This window comes from Pezoporus flaviventris, unplaced genomic scaffold, assembly GCF_033815535.1.
Source record: "Pezoporus flaviventris isolate CSIRO_AGI_PZ_B2104156 unplaced genomic scaffold, CSIRO_AGI_Pfla_v1 ptg000057l, whole genome shotgun sequence".
In the NCBI taxonomy this organism is placed as follows: Eukaryota; Metazoa; Chordata; class Aves; order Psittaciformes; family Psittacidae; genus Pezoporus; species Pezoporus flaviventris.
In genome coordinates, this window is record NW_026892605.1 from 6,509,723 (window position 1) to 6,528,783 (window position 19,061).

General features: G+C 41.5%; 1 long non-coding RNA gene across 1 annotated transcript; it reads left to right on the forward strand.

Annotated features, from left to right (window-relative positions):
• The first annotated feature begins 7,062 nt into the window (after positions 1-7,062).
• On the forward strand, positions 7,063-11,826 carry LOC133277564 (uncharacterized). Its single transcript, XR_009746250.1, has 2 exons — positions 7,063-7,366; positions 7,472-11,826. It is a non-coding gene; the product is annotated as an uncharacterized LOC133277564 (long non-coding RNA).
• The last annotated feature ends 7,235 nt before the right edge of the window (positions 11,827-19,061 follow it).

A 19,061-nucleotide genomic window follows, 5' to 3' on the forward strand; every position in this document is an offset into this window, starting at 1 on the left:
TTCCTCTTGTCCTACCACTTGTTACTTGGGAGAAGAGACTGACCTCCACCTCACTACAACCTCCTTTCAGGTAGCTGTAGAGAGGGATAAGATTGCCCCTGAGCCTTCTCTTCTCCAGACTAAACCCCCACAGTTCCCTCAGCTGTTCCTCATCAAACTTGTGCTCCGGACCCTTCACCAGCTTTGTTGCCTTTCTCTGGACCCACTCCACCCCCTCAATGTTGCTCTTGTAGTAAGAGCCCCAGAACTGAACACAGGATTTGAGGTACAGCCCCATCAGTGCTGAGTTCAGGGATATGATCACTGCCCTGGTCCTGCTGCCCACACTGTTGCTGGTACAGACCAGGATGATGTTGGCCTTCTTGGCTGCCTGGGCACAAGCTGGCTCATGTTCAGCCGGCCATCAATCAGCACCCCCAGGTCATGTATCAGACCGTGTTTAAGCAGAAAGATTGAATGGCAGGCTGTCTTCACAAAGTCATAAACTACATGTTCCAGTATTTAAAGGGTGGCTGCAAAGAAGATGGGGATTCCCTTTCTACATGGAGTCACATGGAAAAGGTGAAGGTTATTGGGCACAGGTTGGGGAGAAAAAAAATATTTCACAGTGAGAACAGTCATTAGGGTCCCCTCCCCAGGGAAGTGGTGGATTCCCTCGCATGGGACACCTTTAAGATTTAGCCAGACAGGGTGTTGGGACCTTGTCTAGACTGTGTTTTGCCAGGAAAGGTGGGACCACATGATCCTTGCAGTCCCTTCCAACCTGGTATTTTATGATTCTCTGAAATTTGGTGGTATAAATTTTGAAGCAAGCTGTATTGGTCAAGAAAGGCTGTATTTTTTCTTTTCCAGCATTATATGCAGATAAATAATTTTAGCATGTGTAAATATTTGAAATCGATTGACCATAGTTTCACTGTCATATGAGCATATGTGCAATAGCGGGAATACATTATCAAAGATATAAATCTGATTTAAGATTTTTGCAGTTGTAATGGTTGAAAATCTTGGCACACTAGCATTTTTGTACCTGTAAAAGAAATATAATGTGAAAATTGATTTAAATGCTGAAACTATAATTTGCACACAACTTGGGCACGGCTTCAAATTGTAGCATATTCCTTTAAAAGAAGGGAAATACATAGCATGACCGGATAATGGTAAACACTTTTAATGTCCCAAATACCCTGGTTGCATTATGTATCTGTTTTTAAGGTGCCTGTGTTTTGCAGTAACTTGTTGCAAAAAGAACAATGCTTATTCATTTGAATGCCATTCAAAAATGCCAATTACTAACAGTGTAAAAAAAACTTCACATGAATTTCATTGGTGTAGATTTATTTTTAAAGTGTAGTTAGTTGAAAGAATTCTCAACTGTAATCATAAGGTAAAAGATGTGGTCAAATTCATTATATCTTTGGAAATTTGCTTTATTTAAAATGTTGTATTATTGCAGTTTGTCTTAAGTCTTTACCACTTGGGGATTTTCTGAAAAAAACTGAAAGAGAACATGTTTTCATTATAAGTTCTTTATCATGCTTAAAAAACAGACATCCCTTAAAACAGTTAGGAATGAGTTCTTGTGAAAAGAAATTTTTTATGAATGAGATGTTCTACTGATTTTTAAAAGTAGTCTTTGTTTCTGAAGTAATTGTTAATGGGGATCTAACTACCTCTTGTGATTTAGTAGATCATGTGTTCTAACAGTAGTGGTATGTGTAATATATTGTTTTGCCTGTTTTAAAACATTTAATTGTTATTATGAAGGAGAAAAAAATACTCTATTTGTATAGAAATACTTATATTAATAAATTAGCAGACATGAAGTAATCGTCAGTTCCTTTTTTAGGTGAATGCACTGAACGACAGCCATGTCCACATGTATTCAAGGGCATAATACAATTTCCAGATTACCTGTAAGAGGCACTTTCTTAGTTTTGGTATTTTTTTTACTGTAAAAGCTTGATCAAAATCTTAGGGTGGTATCAGGGACTTGTAGTTAAGAAAACAAGACTCTTTTTATTCAGATTGTTCTTTAGCAATTTTATGTTAGCACCTATTTAATTTAATTTAGATCTATTCTGAATTCAGCCTTATATGAAGGGGATTGTATATATTCATGGACTTTAATCCACATGAATGTTCTTAGACGTGATATTTCTATTTTTAAAACTTGTGTCTCATTTAATTGCCAAAAAATTTATTTGTAAAAAAAAATCTTTGGATGAAATAAGGTTCAGGTTCTTTGTTTAACTCTTGAAAATGTCACTACAAAGGGATCTAATTCAGTGCTAACTGAAAAATTATAGAAGGAATGTTTGTTATTCTGAGTTCTTGTGAAGTATCCTTACCTAGCCCCTGCTGACTTCAGAGAATTGGATCAGGCTTTCTTGGGCTTGGTTTGTTTGGGGTTTTTTCCCCTCTCAGAAATCAGTGGAATGGCTAAAAACAGAATTTTCAGTGGAAACTTGATATGGATTTTATACATGAAAGCTAACTAGTCCTCAGTGTAACCCCTCTGTGCAGTTTTCATTGGGATACGGTAATTTATGGAGTTGAGTGTGCAAGTTAATGGCAGTGGGATTTCAGTTGCTAACAGAATGGCTGAGTTTATTGAGGTGGGAATCCAGTGACCTTTTTTTGATGTTGCAGTGGAGTAATGGAGTTAACCAACGGCTGCTTTGAGCTCTGAAAGTCTCTCAAGAGTTCTCTGGATTGTGCTTGGAGATTTCTGTGGTAATGTGCTCCAAGGATATACTGGGTGTTTAAGTAAGGAGTTGATAGTTGCTGACCAACAGTTACTCTTGCCCTAATTATATGCAATTTTTAGGCAAATTAATCTGAAGTGTGTTTATAAAATTAGTTATGAGTTCCTATGAGTAAATTAGGAAGACTTCCAACAAAGAAATAGAGTACAGCTGTAAAAGAACACTGTAGAAATAAGGGATATGCCTGCACAGCATTTGCTGTGTGCTTGGGCTACTTTTAAACTAGCTTGATTACTGCTAGTACAAATAATGCAGAACATGGGGGCTGTGTGCAACTTGATGGGGCCCTGAGCAACCTGATCTTGTTGAAAATGTCCCTGCCCATGGTTGGAACTAGATAATCTTTAAAGGTCCCTTCTAACTCAAACCCTTCTATGATTCTGTGATGGTTCCCAGCCAGACTGTGGCAACTCTTGACAAATTCTTTGCTACTATAGCTCTAATCCTAACAGCGCCACAACTAAAATAATTTAAAACTAGCTTTGGTATGTTTGGCAGTGAATATACTGTAGGCTAATAGTGCTCTTGCATTGTATTTGATGTTCCAGATTAGGTGATTTAAAATGTAACTGCCTTGCAAACTGTACTTTAGGGAACTAAACATGTTGGCATATATATTATGTCAGTATATAGCTGTATTTATTTGCAGCTAAGGAATGTCACATCCTCTGTTTATTATTCCTCTTTTTGAATTATTGAGCAGTTAGGGTGTACTTACATTTCATCAAAATTCATTTGTGAGCACCAAAACCAAAATAAAACACCAAAAAGCCCACCAAAGTTAAGTGCAAGCACTTGAATATTTTCATGTCAAAGATTTAAACCAGTGAAAAGAATCCATGTGAGTTGTAATGAACTTTGAAAGGTGGGAATGAAAACAGTAGATACTTCAATACTGGGTCAGTGTTGGATTTCGTAAAAAGTACAGATAGCAAAAATCTCTAGTCAAATTTACTGCTCCTACTGAATTTGTAGTTCTTTCAGGCATTTAAAGATACAAATATCTGTATTGGGAAATGAGTCCTGTGCACTCTTCTTAAGAAAGGTGCATCCCTTAGCTGTGAAGTGAGGGAGTCTTTGAGTGAAGGATATGCAAATTCTAGTCTGTGCTAATAGTGACACTTTGGGCAAAATGTAATATATTTTTTTTATTTAGGTATGATAGCATGTTAAGAAACAACAAACTTTATACTGCTGTAACTTACACTACTGGAAAAAGCATGGTATATAATCTGCCTTTATTTTGCAATCAAGCACTTGTAAAATAGTCATTAACAGTATTAATGAAAGTGGCAGAAAGCTGCTATCTTTTCAGTATTTATTCTTGCTATTTAAAAACATAACCATGACAATAATTTTTATATATGAAGTATTTAAAAAGTGATTATTCTGATTTTCTGTAATTATCATGGGTTATATTTTGTTAAATTCATCTTCAAATACTTTAAATGTTACAGGAAAAATACAATATTTTCTTCAAATTATCATTATTTCTGTAATTACTTGCAATCTGGGGGGCATTTACAATACAAATAGAGATCCTTTATGGAGGAAAACTTACTATGGGGCTTCTTAAAGAAATCAGACCTATAATTACAGACAAATACATACATCTTAATTATTAACAAACATACTACTTAGGGTATATATATTGTCTCCAGCAAGTTTTCTTTAAAATTCAGAAAATTATTAAATTCTCTTTCAGAGCAATTTATTTGTGAATCTTGTAAACTTTCTGAAACTTTTACATTCCTCTTCCCTAATAGGCTCTGCAGGAGTATGTACTGCTTTATGGCAGTTCTGTAATACTAGCTGTGCCTCAAATTAAGTAGTCTAATCTGAAGCTGAGACACTCCTACACCATTTGATTACATTTACAGAAACTCAGCATTGCTAGCAAAAAAGCACCTTGAACTAGATCCCTTTCTAATACATTAAATGCTGTCATTGACTATATTGATTATATTTGGCATCTTCCATTTCAGTCATATAGTAAGCCCAATCAGGTTTATTCTTTGTTCTATTAAAATGCACTGGAATGTCTTCCTCAGCTTGCTTTTGTGTGAGTATGTGTTTTTTAGTTGTAATTGACAGGCAATAATAATATGGAACTTCAGTTATTTCTTAAGGATCATGTTATATTTGACATATTCCTGTGAGTTATAAGTTTCAGAGTGACAGCTTAGTTACCACTGTAGAAACTTAAGTATTTTTTATAGAAATAGCTTATATTTCTGTAGGGGTGTCTGGAAGACAAGGGAGTTCCTTTGTAAATATAGGTTTAGTGATAGAAGATACTCATTCTCCAGTGTGTGTTAATAAAGGCTGTAGGAGTGCAGTTTATGGATAGACTATCTTCATTTGCCTTATGATACACGTATGTATGCATAACACCTTGTTTTGAAATTCAAGTTATAATTTTTTCTCTGTAGTCTTCTAAATTATGGTTGTACTGGATACATTTTTGCAATGTGTGTTAAAATATCTAGTCAAAGAGTTGGCATGAAATAAATAATTTCTGCAATACATTTTCCCTGTTACATTTTAGATATTCATACTTCTCTGAAGTGTTTTTAATAGCAATCTTTTAAAGAGAAACTTGACGCATTTCTTTTTTCGAGGTAGTAGTTGACTTACTTTAGAAGATAATCCAGCCTTGGTTTAGTTGTCTTTTTGCATCTTCTATACAGCAGATTAAAAAGGGAAATCGAGAGGAACCTTGCATACCTGGACATGTCATTGTTGGAGTCTGGGGAAGCGAACTGGAGCTACTTTTCAGGCTGGTATCTTTACTGATGGCTTGACCCAGCTGCAGAAGCTCAAAGAACTTCTTCAAATGCAGGGATACAGAGAAGTGTAGCAAAGGCTAGCTGAAGATGTAAGCTTCCTGCAGTGCCTGGAGGAAGCATGTGAGGACTTTGCTCCTGGGGCTGATTGGGTACTTGGTATTTTCATGAAGCGTAATGTGGGATGGAAATAAGGGCTCCAAAATCTCTCCTTCTTTTCCATATGCAGTCAAACCCGGTCATAATTCCTTCTAGATGTTCTTGGCCGTTGGTGAGGATAGAGATGAGATTTTCCACTACAGCTGTGAGGAGACAGGCACAGTGAAGGTGGAGTTAACTCACTTCTTTCACTGCTTGCATATTTAGCAGTTTTGTCTAACCTACCTTAAAAAACAAAAAACAAACCTTAAGGATGAAGAGAGAAGTTTTTTTAATTGAAATAGTTCTCTTTTCAGCTACAGTGACAAGGTATGTTTTTAGGTTTGTTTTTTTTTTCCTTTTCATAAAGTGGATGTTTTCTTGAGTAGTAAAGAAGTATCTTCTGGTATCATAAATCAAAAAACAATTCATTTTTTTAACACCTCATGATAAATATTTATAACAACTACTACTAGGTGATTCCTGCATTTAATTATTTATTCTCTCCTGTGGTTGATCTGCAGCTGCTCTTTTAAGTGAGTTGCAGGGTAACATTTTGCACACTCAGTACTAGTCTGTGCCACCACTGCAGTAGGAATATCTTGGCACAGCTAGTAAAGTCCCCTTCTGGGACTGTCATATCTCTCTGTTCTGCTGGAATACTGGGTGTTTTTTCTGCATCTTTTTCTTAGGCATTTCTAATATACATGAGTTCAGAATAATTACTAAATGAATGATGCATGCAGATGCTAAAGATCAGTAGCAGAATGTTCAGTGAACCATACTGAACCATTGGTCATAATCCAGTGGATGGCATTTTCTCTTGATGGGGAAAGAGACAGGAGTAGCAGAATGTGTATGAAGGGACAGAGGGCCCTGAAGAGAAGGGCTTGGAGGTGTTGGTTGGTGAGAAGCTCAACATGACCTGGCAGTGTGTGCTCACAGCCCAGAAAGACAACTGTACCTGGGCTGCATCAAAAGTACCGTGACCAGCAGGTCGAGGGTGGCGATTCTGCCCCTCTACTCTGCTCTGATTAGATCCCACCTGCAGTACTGGAGTCCCCAGCATACAAAGGACATAGACCTGTTGGAGTGAGGATATTGGAGAGTTGGAACATGAAGACGATCAGAGGGCTGGAGCACGTTTCCTATAAGGGCAGGCTGAGAGAGCTGGGCTTGTTCATCCTGGAGAAAAGAAGGCTCGGGAGAGACCTTACAGCAGCCTTCCAGTACCTAAACAGGGGCTGCAATAAAGGTTAGAGAGACCTTTTACTAAGGCCTGCAGCAACAGAACACGGAAGTGGTTTTAAACTAAAAGAGGATAGATTTATACTATATATAAGGAAAGAAGTTTTTGCAGTGAAGGAGCAGGTTCCCCAGGGAGGTGGTAGATGCCTCATCCCTGGAAGTGTTCAAAACCAGGTTGGGTGAGGCTCTGATCAACCAGGTCTATTGGAAGATGTCCCTGCCTGTGGCACGGGGGTTGGAACTGTACAACCTTTAATGGTCCCTTCCAAACCAAAACATTCTATAGTTCTATGATTCTATGAATGATCATCTGTGCACATTTTTATTTTTACTCTGGCGATGATTTGGATATTGAAGTGAATCACTCTCAGTGTAGTTAACTGGTATTGAGGTGAATCACTCTCAGTGTAGTTAACTGGTATTGAAGTGAATCACTCTCAGTGTAGTTAACTGGTATTGAGGTGAATCACTCTCAGTGTAGTTAACTGGTATTGAGGTGAATCACTCTCAGTGTAGTTAACTGGTATTGAGGTGAATCACTCTCAGTGTAGATAACCAGCCACACTCCTGCAGACTTACTGTGGTAAGTAGCTACTGTATGCCTATATAGTTCAGAGGATGGTAGTTGTCCTTTATTAAATACTGACTTTCCATTACTCATTGTCAGATTTTTATTTGCTCAGAGAGCAGTATAAATTCTGTTAATTGTCATGTTGCTAGTGAATCTACCCTGCCTGCTCAGTAAATTTTAAGTCTTCTGAAATAGCATTTGACAGACTGTGAATTACCAGAGTTGTGAATTAACCTTGCTCTGCCCTTCTGCTTCACCTCTGCCTGCACAGTGGCATGGTGCCTGCCAGTATATTGCTTGTTCATCCTAGTCTCTGCTCTGTATACAGTGATAAGGATCTTGATGCTTTCTTTTCATAAGCATCCAGTCTTTTGCATCATCTTGTTGTGTATTGTCATTGCACACCATTGCCTTCAGGATTTTTTTGGGTTTTGAGAGCTCTTTCAGGAAGCTAAAGCCAAAGTCAGGGCCCAACTTGGACAGAAGACACTGTTTTTTTCTTCCCTCCTCGGGGAATATGATCTGAGCTGAGATTAAGCTTATAAATAAGATCAGGTATTGGAGTAGTTTAGGAATGTGAGTTATGCACAAAGACAAGAAAAGGTCTCGGGTTCTTTCTGCAGAAACAGATTATCTGGTTAAAGGTATGTGCTCTGAGTAACTCAGTCAACATCAAAGCAAAGGTGCATCTGTGGCAGTGCCTAGATATGCTCTGTGGAAATCTGCTAAGCCTTTGAAATCCAAGTGAACACTTAGAGCTAAACAATCCACTGTCAAACAAAATAATTTCCAAAGCTTAGGAAAGGTCATGTATTCTAAGTAAACTTTACAAAGGCCGGATGCTTGTGGGAATTTTGTTTGTTCTGTGTTCCTCTTGTTCCCCAGAGACTGTCTCCTGCCATAAGTACTAGTTCTCCTGTAAAAACATCATGCTTTTTGGAAGGTGCTGCTGGTTTTAAATCTCTGGGAATTGAGAAGAAGATGCAAAAGCAGTATACTACTCTGATATGTTTCAGTGAGACAGCAACAGCTTTGAAGCCCAGGTGTCACGATTCACTAGCAAGTCTATCAGAAGAGGCTGGCACTTATGGAGGCCAGTGTGACGTGGTGTATCACCTCCTTTAAGTGGTGGCTTGCATGTGTCACACAGCGTGTGGAAAGGAATGAGCAAAGTGAACCCAGGGCAGAGAGATGGTGTGGGACAGAGGAAGTGGGTTGAGAGGCAAAGCGTGGGAGAGTGTTTGAGTGGTGGTGACAGGGAAGGTGTGGGCTCTGCCTGCTTCTGGGGTACATTTACATCTATTGCTAATCATAGCCTCACCTCAGATCTTCTGTAGGAAATCTGATAGCAACACGCTGATGCCTGGCCCCTGAAGTCTAAGAATGCCTAACTTTGACTGCAGAGCAGCAATAAAAGCCTGTGTTTGGCTCAGTACTGTGCAAATACCCTGTAGCTTTTGCTTCTCATTTCATGTATCTAACCCAAGCACAACTAATGGCTTGAAATAAGGAGTACCCTGAAGAGGAAAAAGGAGGGAGTGAGTTGGGGGAGAGATTGAGAGCATGGGTAAGTGTGGTACAATTCAGAGCCCTAAAATAAGTTACTTATCTTGTGTTACTGTCTCTCAGAGATGGGTCAGTGGTGTGTTGGGAAGACACAGATAGCTGGAGTCAGGTTTTCTGGACTAAAGCTCAAAACAGCTTTACAAATCACCAGAAACTTGTTCCCTCTCTGATAAACATTGCAAAGACCGTAGCTGCAGGCTTGAATGCTGATGGGTTGTAAAGTGATAGCCAAGCTGGTGCAGAACAACAGCACTGGGGTGCAGGTGGGTAGGAAGAGCCTGTCCCAAGTACCCACAGAGGCAGGAGTCCCCTGCTAAAGTGGGCAACAGAATGAACTTCAGTGCGAGTCCCCCTCTTGTTAGTTCTGAGTGATTTGGAACAAATTTAGGGCTATAAATAAATAAAACCTTATAAACAGTTTCAGAAATCAGATGGATTTGTTTCTTATTAAGCAGACATCTCTTGAAATGCTGCAGCAACATAATCAAATTTCAGTCGCCATTTACTAGAAACAATAATTACTGTCAGGAATTAAAAGCTGATTCTACTCTTGCTGAAATTAAGACCACTGTTACAAGGAGTTACCAGACCATGTCTTACGTAGTTACTTCTCTGGGAACTGTTGCAGAGATTGTCTGAATGCACTAGTATATTTGAATAAAGAACAAATATGAAATCAGTCTTTAGGTTAGCTATTTGTTCTAGCTATTGGAGTCCATAGCTAGTTGATCCTCCTGCAAGATCGAAGTTGTAATGTTCACAATGTGGTAATCTCAGCTCATCAACCACAGGGCAAGGTGACAATTCCATTTACTCTGGGGTAGATAGGTCAAATCAGAATTCCTCCGGAAGGGCAAGTTCAGCGACAATGTTGAGAGTAGCTGACCCAACTGAGCTTTTGATTTTTCACTATGAAGTCTTCTAGCGCTTGCAGAGAACAACAAAACATGATGGTCTGTGGTGAAATGATTCTTTGGTTCTAATAGTACCAGTGTTGGAGTCAAGCAGTTGTGTCCTTGGGTGCTTACACTCTTGAGTATTTTGGATCTGAGCTGTGACACCAGAAGAACCAGATGTCAGGAACCTGTGCCGCAACACATTGTCTCTTCCCAGGAAATTTCTCTGCTAGGAAAGTCCCTGGGCTAGAGAGTTTGCAAATGTAAATGCTTTGTAAACAGACTTTGCAGAGGAAACCTTGTACCACCAATGAGTTCCTTCGGTGCCGTTCCTGGTTTCTGAGGTAAGCATTAAGGACTGTTACCTTACCCACACCACCCACAAAGGATTTCTGACACTGATGACCTAACCAAAAATCCAAAACCTGGAGAAAAAACATCACACCACCTAAATAAAAGATGTGTTGTCTTTTTTGCTTTCTTTTGTTTCCACATACCTCAGTTTGATTAACAGCCTTACACTGCAGTGTTGGTGGTAAATAGACAACTACACTGTCATGCCTAGAAATGCTGTGTAATTTATTCAAAGCACAAGATCCACCAGGGAGATCTCTGGACTTGAAAGTGCAGTCCTCAATTCTATAAATGTGTTCATCTACAGCCTGCTTTATCTTGTAGCAATAGCTTTGCCTAGCAATAACGTGGTATAGAAAGAATTGTATTTGCATGGGGAAGGGAGAGGAAACTTCCACTGAATGGCTTTTGCAGCATTACTTCATTATTTAAAGCCTAGTATTTAAGAAGCCACTGTCTGGGACCTGAGGAATGCTGATGTGCTTTGCAAATAATCCAAGCTGCTTAAGGAACTGTGCACAGAAATTAACCAAGACCGTGTACCTGCTCTCTGCAAACCCGTCAGTGTTGCTGGCAAAACCTTTTCTATATTCATCAGTGCAGTCCTGGCCACCACAGTGGTGGTAGGTGTTCATACCTTGGTAGTTGTTGCACTACTCCTCTTTAACCCACATGATCATTCCAGTGACATGTTTAGCATACTGCCTTTTGCTCAACCTTCTCTTAAAAAATGAGGAATAAGTTGCTTTTTCACAGCTCTGGGGCAAAAGGAGGCAAAGAGTTCACAATTTATTCCAATGTGGATACCAGCTGTGACACTAACAGTCACAGCACAGGTAGATGTCAGCAACCAAATGTCTCAGAAAGGTGCCCTAGCCAGGGGTCTCTATGTCTTCATCCTCCACATTTACCCGCTTTGTCCCTGACTAAGAATCGGGCACCAATTTGTGCCATGTAATGACAAATTCTCCAGCATAAGCTTGGAGCCCCATATTTTGCAGATGTACAGAGCTCTGTGTTTTTATTTGGCTAGAGGAGGTCTGGTACCTTACAGGCAGCCCTGCACTGGGGTGACAGTGCAGTGAGGAGTGTTTGCTTGACCTTTGGGTGGAAACATTGCTGAAAGTGAGGAAGCAGTCTCAGGATTCCGCTCCCACCTTCCTCCTTGATGCAATATGCCATGCTGGTGGTGGTAGGACAGGGCTGTCCAGGTCAGGCAGAGCAGGCAGGGGAAGACGGCAGGTGATGTCAGAGAAAGAGCTGGCCTAGCATGCTGGAGGTGCCACTCGGCAAAACCTCTTCATGGACAAAGCAGCTACAGTGAGTAACACATCAGGGATTGTGGTGTAGCACTGCAGCCCCTGTCCTTGGCAGAGGGAACTGGCATGAACTAAACACACCATTACTGGAGCTTACGTAATATTTACAGTAGTAGTACAATTAGGATTCACATTACTGTAATATCCTATTTTAATAAATCTTGTGTTAAGTTTCTTTGACACTGTGTGAGCTGGTTTGCTTGGTTTGGTTTTGCTTTTTTTTGTTTTGGGTTTTTTTGCTTGGCATCATCAAAACAGACATCTTCAGTGACATCCAGGTCAGATGGTTTGTATTAAAGATCATGGTTCATACAAAAACTTGTAAGGGTTCATCAGTCAGAAGATAGCGACTTCCTCCTATAGAAAACATGCCAGATTATGGAATTTCTGGGTAGATAATGCAAACAAATTCTTGTTAGCACTATCTGGCCTCAAAAGCAGGAACAGTGTATCAGAAACACAGCAGTAGTTGCAGTCTGGTTGCTTGTTTGTGTGACTGAACTACATTTTTCGGTAGCACAAATCCATTTGAAACAGTAAGACCAACTTGGCTTTAAAAAGGAAGCTTTCAGGAAGAAGTGATTCACAAACACTTCAATTCTGACTTGTGCCCGTATCCTAGACTTGATGCTGTGAAAATTACAGCTTCCTGGATGCTACTAGTGGTATGTACTATGCATGGTCCCTATCAATGTCAATGCCCCTAACAGAGATACAGAGTGAAACACAAGAGGGGAGCATTAGCTGGTGTAAATGGTCATGGCTCAGGTGAGTAACTTCAGGAGGAATCATGGATAAAGAGCACTTCATCTCTATTGCCTCAGGCCTAACTGCACATTACGTGCCACGCTTTTAAATTAGCAGTAACTTTGCTAGGGAGTGAAACTATAACCTGACTAGTGTAGAAGGTCTCAGAACAAAGCAGGGTTTGAAATACACTGTAACTTGGACAGTGGAACTGGAAAAGTTTTGGGGATCTTGCTACCGTTTCTGCAGCATTTGCTCTACCTACTTCTCTGCATTTCCCTGCCTGTCTTCCCTAGCACATGGCTGAAGAACTGTGTCACCATGCAATGCTTCTTGGTCCCTTCCCACACAAGCCTCACAGATGTCTGCTGCAGTGTGCAAGCCTGGGAGCTAAGGTCTGCTCGTCCAGGCAACACTCCCACCTAACTTGCAGCCAGACAAGAGCACCTGGGTCATGGAAGGAAAGCTTGCGTGAGTGTAGGGAGAGTTAAGAGAGGTTTTTTTGTTTCCCAGGAGTTGTTAAAAGAGAGATCAGGCAGAAGGAGGGCAAAGCTTGCTGCTGTGAAGGGAAGAACATGTCACAGCTGGGGCATATTTCCTCACAAGCTGGACAGGAAGATCTTTGCTTCAAGATCTGAATAGCTAATGCCAAATTGCTGGGCATAAGCAACAAATGCTATCACCGCTATTTACATTCAGTCTTCATTATATGCTCAACAGGGATCAAGGGTCAAGTGGGTGATGCACACAGACATCGCTACCCTACAGCAAGCATGGTGAGAGACATCACCTGCCTGACTTCCCAGCTAAGGAAAAAAACACCATCCCATTTTAAGGGAAAATACTTGGAAACAGCAAAGCTATCTGACTACTGGGACAGACCTCAAATCCGTGAAAATAACCCGTACAACATAACAGTCAAACTTCCTCTTAATACAGTTTGCAGCTGGCAACATGTATGGTATACCTCGGAAAGAGCAGGAGGGATCTTACAGAGTGCCTTTGGGCCCCTTGCTAGGAGCTGAGTTTGAAGAGGCCCTCGCGGTTATCTTTCCTCCCTTCTGTTACGCTCAAGGTCTTGTTTATGGGCAAAAAGGAAACACCTTACATACAAGTAAAGCCAAGAATTTTCATTTAAATATGAAGAGTCTAGCCAATCCAAATCTAATTGTTGCAGAAAAAAAAAAAAAGGAATAGTAATGTAATTAAAATGCTTCGATAAGGGAAAAGTGTCAGTAATAATATGAATAATGGAATTAAAATTATAACACACTTCTAGTTTTTATCCATTTTCTTGGGATTGTGCTCTCCCTTCTGTTTTTCCTTTGAATCTTAAAAGTCAGCATCTTCAGCCTGCTGGATGATTTAACACTGTAAATCTTCAGCTTCTGGTGTCCTTTGTTGGAGATATTATCACCCTTATTTTCTAGTACCTACTTATATTCACACCTTTTTTTTACTGCTCTGCAGCTCCATGTAGTAGCAGCTGAATTTAGTGTATGTGGGGTATTTCATGTATGCTGAAAGCTATTTCTTTGTCCTCTTTACTACCCTTAAACCCAGGTTTGTCCAGCTCCTGGTCTGCATTTCTCTAACTGGACATTGATGAGGAGCTGTGGGTTTTCCAGTGCCAAGCCAGCTTTTATATTTCGTGGCTGTACTGCTCTATACTGCATGCTGTGCCTCCAGTTCTCAGGGCCTCCTGCAATTGTACCAGTCTGGTCTTTCTCAACCCTGTATTGCCATAAACATGTCATTATGCATAAAATTACTGCCTATTACTGCCATCTGTATAAAACTGCATTACACAAAGATAAAATTAAAACAAACTACGTAGGCAGCTGGTCAGTTAGGGGAATTGCTGTCAAAGGAAAGAATAAAACCAAGCTACAGGCAGATCAAAAAAGGTTCAGACAAAACAAGCCCAGCAAGCCCTCTTCCTGAAGCTCTGCAAACTCACTGCAGAGCTGGTTGCCTGCTGACAGCAGTGGCAATGCCATGTTACAAGTCTACACTGCTGCACATCCCAGCATTTCTTGCCTGTCTTTCAGGGAATAAGGAATGCTATCACATTTTATGATGTATATCCAAAGCAAGACCATACATCCGTAACTGAGTGTTCACTGGTGGAAAAAATCATGCAGATTTTGGAAGTTTTAGAGATCAGTAGCTTTGAGAGGAGCAAGAAAGCAAAAGCTCTTGGTTTTGTTTGGTTTTATTCCCCTGTATCATCCTGCACTGAATTAAGGTTTTGGTGCACACATATTTTAGGACCTTTCCCACCGCTATGATGCCACTGAAGTCAAAAGATTTGAATCATTTGTGTCAAAGGCACGAGAAAATCTTTCTTGTAAGATAATCCTCTCAGCACTGTAATATTTTTCATTTTGGTGTCTTGTCATACACAGGGGGTAGTAAGCAGATGGAACTTTTTACAGACACTCCTTCATGTGAATTCTTTTGAAAAGGGACTTTCAAGTACTATCTATTTGGCTCAAGTCTTTAATGTCATTGTAGCAGAAGGAGACAGACCAGTATAGAAAGATATTCTGAATTCCATTTCTAAACCTGCTGTGTGGGAGAAAGGAAACCTGTGAGATTGAGATCATGATTTCAGCTACTGAAGGGAATTACCTCTGTTTCATTCCATGTGAAGAAGCATTAAAAAATCCCCAGAATTTTAAAACTGGAGTAGGTATTTGGTTTTAATTTTGCATATCAAAAGCCAGAGGGGAAAGAGAAACGTCTTTGTGCTTCATTGTTTCAGTGATGGCTGGCTGACAATCTGCAGCAAGATCCATGAAGAGCCAAAGCACTCTGGGCTTATCAGACATTATGATTGACCTGAAACTGTATTGCAGAAAGCTTTTCCATCAGAAATTTTAAATGTGTTTTGTCTTAATTTACAGTAAAATTAATCACCTGGGTCAGAGCAATCCCAGGCACAGCTACAGGCTGGGCAGAGAACAGGTTCAGAGCAGCCCTGTGGAGAAGCACTTGGGGATGTTGCTCGATGAGAAAATGAACATGAGCCAGTTTCAGTGTGTGCTTGCAGCCCAGAAAGCCAAATGTGTCCTGGGCTGCATGGAATGCAGCACAACCAGCAGGTCAAAGGAGGTGATCCTGCCCCTCTACTCTGCTCTTGTGAGACCTCACTTGGAGTATTGTGTGCAGTTCTGGTGTCCTCAACATAAAAAGGACATGGAACTGTTGGAACAAGTCCAGAGGAGGCCACGGGGATGATCAGGGGACTGGAGCACCTCCCGTATGAAGACAGGCTGAGAAAGTTGGGGCTGTTCAGCCTGGAGAACAGAAGGCTGTGTGGAGACCTCATAGCAGCCTTCCAGTATCTGAAGGGGGCCTATAGGGATGCTGGGGAGGGACTCTTCATTAGGGACTGTAGTGACAGGACAAGGGGTAATGGGTTAAAACTTAAACAGGGGAAGTTTAGATTGGATATAAGGAAGAAATTCTTTCCTGTGAGGGTGGTGAGGCACTGGAATGGGTTGCCCAGGGAGGTTGTGAATGCTCCATCCCTGGCAGTGTTCAAGGCCAGGTTGGACAAAGCCTTGGGTGACATGGTTTAGTGTGAGGTGTCCCTGTCCACGGCAGGGGCGTTGGAACTAGATGATCTTAAGGTCCTTTCCAACCCTAACTATTCTATGATTCTATGATTCTGAAAAGGAAACACACAACTGCCTTTGAAAGGAAAAGTCCATGATATTTTTCTCCTCACCTGCAAGTGACTTTCTTCCACCCATCACCTTCAAGAGAAAGAGTCATAAGGATGTAATTTTTGCTGACATCATTAACTCTAAGCTCTAAGGGCTTGCATCATCTGAGCCTTTTATTTAGGTCTCACTGATATCTGCAAAACACCTGTTTTGCTGTCAAACTCCAGAGAAAGAGAGGTTTGGCAGTTTCTCCCATTTCGCATTTGTGAAGCCACAGAAGTTCACAAGCTCTAGCTGGAGTCTCCTGTCTCAGTGCTCTGCTTCCTCCAGTATTGAAAAGCATGTCCAGACTGGATGCTGGAGGATGATACTGGAAAAAAAACAATCCAAAAGCCAAGCTCTAGGAAACCAGGAGATAATGCAGAAGGAACCTGTCTTCATCTTTATCCATATGCATACCCTGTTAGAGCTGTGGGCTCATATCAGAACTCCAGGCTGTGATGGCAGATGCCCCATATCTCTCTGTTGAGTGTTATGAATGTCTGTGAGAGCCTCGCTCCCTTGACAGATTGAGGAGAAATGGACACCAAACTCCCTTGGGCTTTCCTTGTTGGTGCCAAAGGTACTTACCCTTTCCGCTGTTTAGCGATGGAATACGTTCACTAAGTTTAAGAGAGACACTTTCCCAGGGACTTAAAATTTAAGGACTTATGAAGGTAGTCTAGCTGCTACACAGATTTAATTGCACCAAGGCTAAAAAGCAGCATCCTCAGAAAGCTGTGGCTGATGACCTAGCCTGGAATTACGATCACAGAATCACAGGGTGGTCTGGGTTGGAAAGGTCCTTAAGATCATCTAGTTCCAACCCCCCTGCCATGGGCAGGGACACCTCACACTTGACCATGTCACCCAAGGCTCTATCCAGCCTGGCCTTGAACATCGCCAGGCATGAAGCATTCACAACTTCCCTGGGCAACCCATTCCAGTGCCTCACCACCCTCACAATTGATATCTTCTTCCTTATATCCAATCTAAACTTCCCCTGTTTAAGTTTTAACCCATTACCCCTTGTCCTGTCACTACAGTCCCTAATGAAGAGTCCCTCCCCAGCATGCTTATAGGCCCCCTTTAGATACTGGAAGGCTGCTGTGAGGTCTCCACGCAGCCTTCTGTTCTCCAGGCTGAACAGCCCCAGCTTTCTCAGCCTGTCTTCATACTGGAAGTCTGACTCCTACACCAGGCATACAGGAAGAAACTAGTAAAGGAGAGTTGTGGTTTAAGCCCAGCTAGCAACTCAGAACCATGCACCCACTCGCTCGCTCCATCCCTTCTTTCTTCCCCCACTCCCAAATGGATGGGGAGGAGAATTGAAAGAACGTAACTCCACAAGTTGAGATAGGAACAGTTCAGTAACTAAGGTATAACACAAACCACTGCTGCTATCACCAATAATAATTATGATAAGGGAAGTAACAAAGGGAGAGAATACAACTGCTTACCACCTGCCGACCAATACCCAGCCCAACCTGAGCAGTGATCTAGCCCTTCCAGGTAACTGCCCCCAGTTTATATAGTGGGCATGACATGCTGTGGTATGGAATACCCCTTTGGCTAGTTTGGGTCAGGTGTCCTGCCTCTGCTTCTTCCTGGCTTCCTGTGCCCCTCCTCACTTTCAGAGTGTTAGACTGAGAAAGTCCTTACTTAGCAACAACTAAAAACATCGGTGTTATCAGCGTTGTTTCCAGGTTGAAAGTCAAAAACACAGCACTGCACCAGCTACCAAGGAGGAGAAAAATGACTGCTACTGCTGAACTCAGGACAAGGAGGAATGTGTTTAGACTCTTAATTCCTTCTGTTCTTCTTGTGCATCTGTGTCTGTTCTCTGCAGGCACTCAACTTGTTTCCCAGCAGTCCTGTTTTCAGGTGCAAAGGGTTAGGGCCACCCCACGCCTCTCTTTCTCTTCAGGCTTTGGGTCATGAGTCCCATCAAATCTGGTTAAAGCTCTGCTCACAATGTTGGCAAGCCCACTGGCAGAGACAGTCTTGCTGGACTTTGCCAACCCCCTCACCTCTTGCCCTGCAGTCATTAGCCAGCAGAGAGGATGCCCCAGAATCTGAACAGCTGCTTGCAGCACCAGATGTGCCCTGCAGAATACGACATCTCAGTGCTTGTTATTGTGAGATGCGAGATGCATTAATGGGTTCGAAGAGGGGCTAGGAAAACTCATGGAGAATAACTTTATGAGTGCAACTTCCAGCTCAGGAAGCTGGGAAATGGCTGCTCTACTGGAGGGCAGAGCAGAAGAATTCTACAGGCAACCCCAGTGGGGGCTCCTGGCCACTGTGGGTGTTAAAAGACTGGACCAGCAGGCCTTTGAGGTGACCCAAACAGTTTTGTTTTTACTTTGAATATTCTTACAATGCTGTAATTCTATGGGAGGGACAGCTATAGAGTAGTTCATTTGCCTGTCTGGAACCTTTAGGCATTCTGCCATCCCTTCAGCTCCTCTCCAAGGAGAGCACAGGTAAGTCCTCTGTAGCTCTATGCAGACACCTGGGGTGCCCTTGGTGGCTGATATGGCCCTAAGTACAAATGTTTGGACTCTCACTGTTTCTAGGACCAGGTCAGAATTGACAGGGGTCCCTCTTTGAACAGCAGTACTTTTGAGGGAGTTGAATATTCATGTTCTGGTGGTCAGAGACACAAGGTTTTGCAGTATTAGGAATTATTTTTGCACAAGGCACTGCAGTATTAGAAAAGGGTAAATGCCAGTACTTGGCATTAATCTGTTTTGAGATCTGGCCCTGGGTCTTTAGTCTGCTGACTCATCCCTGTATGAGTCTGCTCTTCACAGCCAGAGAATTGAGATCTTCACTGAGAAAACAGCAGCTCATATGCCAAGGTGGCATCATCTCGGGGCTCAACACGTGCAGAAGAGCCTGACAGTAGCTAATCCTCTGCACAACAATGGACTTCTGAAGTGAGGAGGCCAT